This window comes from Teleopsis dalmanni, chromosome 1 (assembly GCF_002237135.1).
Source record: "Teleopsis dalmanni isolate 2A chromosome 1, ASM223713v2, whole genome shotgun sequence".
Classification (NCBI taxonomy): domain Eukaryota; kingdom Metazoa; phylum Arthropoda; class Insecta; order Diptera; family Diopsidae; genus Teleopsis; species Teleopsis dalmanni.
In genome coordinates this window covers 227604253-227606006 of record NC_051846.1, presented here as the reverse complement: position 1 = coordinate 227606006, position 1754 = coordinate 227604253, and positions in this window count along the sequence as shown.

Below are 1754 nucleotides of genomic sequence, written 5' to 3'. Positions count from 1 at the left end.
TTTATTTTCTGATAAATGGCGTTTACACATCTGGCCACGGATTTACAGACTTCATTATAAAATGAGCTGTTTAGCATATGTGTGACGTTTACACTAGTAACACGCATGAGTGTAGGAGTGTTAAAAACCGGATGTCTTACAAAACTTCATATGATAAAAAGGTATTTATCAAACAATTAAACAATTTATGTTGTTAGTTAAACTTTGCAATTGATGTAAAAAGTACCCGGATTTATTAAATAAAACACACAAAGAATTAACAGTCAATCAAAATTTATTTTTTTGCGTATAAAATAAATAATGCTTGGCCTATTTCTCTCTGCGTTTTTCGTAAGGTAATTAATCAGTGGTGTAGCCAGGATTCTTCCAAGGGGAGGTGTACCAGAAAGAAATTTTTTATTAGTATTTTTGCAGTATATTACATTTGAATTATATTGTCAAAGTGGGGATTTATGTTATTATCTTAAATCCTCTCCCTCTAAATACGCCACTGTGATTGAGGTATGGACTTCAAATCTTACGGCGAGTTTTCATATATGGCTGTAATTGACTCAAAATTTGTGGTAACTTTAGTTTCGAAAACAAAAAGCAAAAACAGGGAACTATGTCATGATTATGTCATATGATGCTTACTAAGCTTGACTTACTATGAATATTATTGGTAAGAACTCCTGCAAGCAGCTGTATTTCGGTGTGTATTTTTTGGAATAATAATTACGGAATACTTTGTATACAGAATACGACTGTATACACCTGGACATAAGAAATATTATACAGACTAATGTATATATTTTTTTTACTAATATTAAAGAAATGTCTCATTATTTTGCCCCATACCATACTCTTCTATGCAACCTCGTTTCCTACAAATACAAAAATGATAGGTTTCATGCTCACTAAGATTTTTATAATTGCCAAAGACTAGCCAATCGTTTAACGAACTTGCGCAATTGATTGGAAATAGAATAGATTGGAAACACAATTTGTAAAACCCTGAGCTTCTAATAGAATATAGATATAAAAGTTATAGAATTAAAATGTAAACAATGTATAAAATAAAATAGGATTGCTCGAATTTAAAGGTGAGTCTGCGACAGACTCGACATACACCACCTATGGGTTCTTTGCGATACAAAAGAAGTCTTATTTTTAGAATTTGTTTTCTCAAAGTTTTTATAAAACTGTATTAGTAAATCAAAAGCTTTTTTATCATTTTAATCAATTTCTTTTCTAAGAAAATTTTGTGTAAATATATATTGACAGTGAAGGTCGGCAGAATTGTTTTAACACTTATATTGTTTTGATATAGAGTATTTATTATTAGAATCGGTCGACAAATATGATAGTCAACCACTTGTGGGATGTTTTGGACTTTCCTGAGACGTGTTGGAGATATGTGCTTCTTAGGGATATTTTGAGTGTCCTAGATGTGGTTTCAATTTTTTTATGCAGTTTATTCTAAGCGCTACTTTGACAGCATAGTCAAAAGTTGCTTAATTGGTTTGATAGGAAATATTTACTGTATAAAGCTTAAGAGAGAAAACGGCCTTAAGTATTCTGCAATAAAAAGACAGGTTGTTTTTTGAATTCAATTTAGTTTTGCGATTTTACTTTTCCTTCGCAGAAGAGTAAAATCGATTTCACGATCGAATTATCGAAGTAATAGACAATTTTACGTTTAAAGCCCCATTTTTGCCTATTTTTATTTACATATATAAATTGCTGAAAATAACATCTGTTTTGTGCATTGTTAT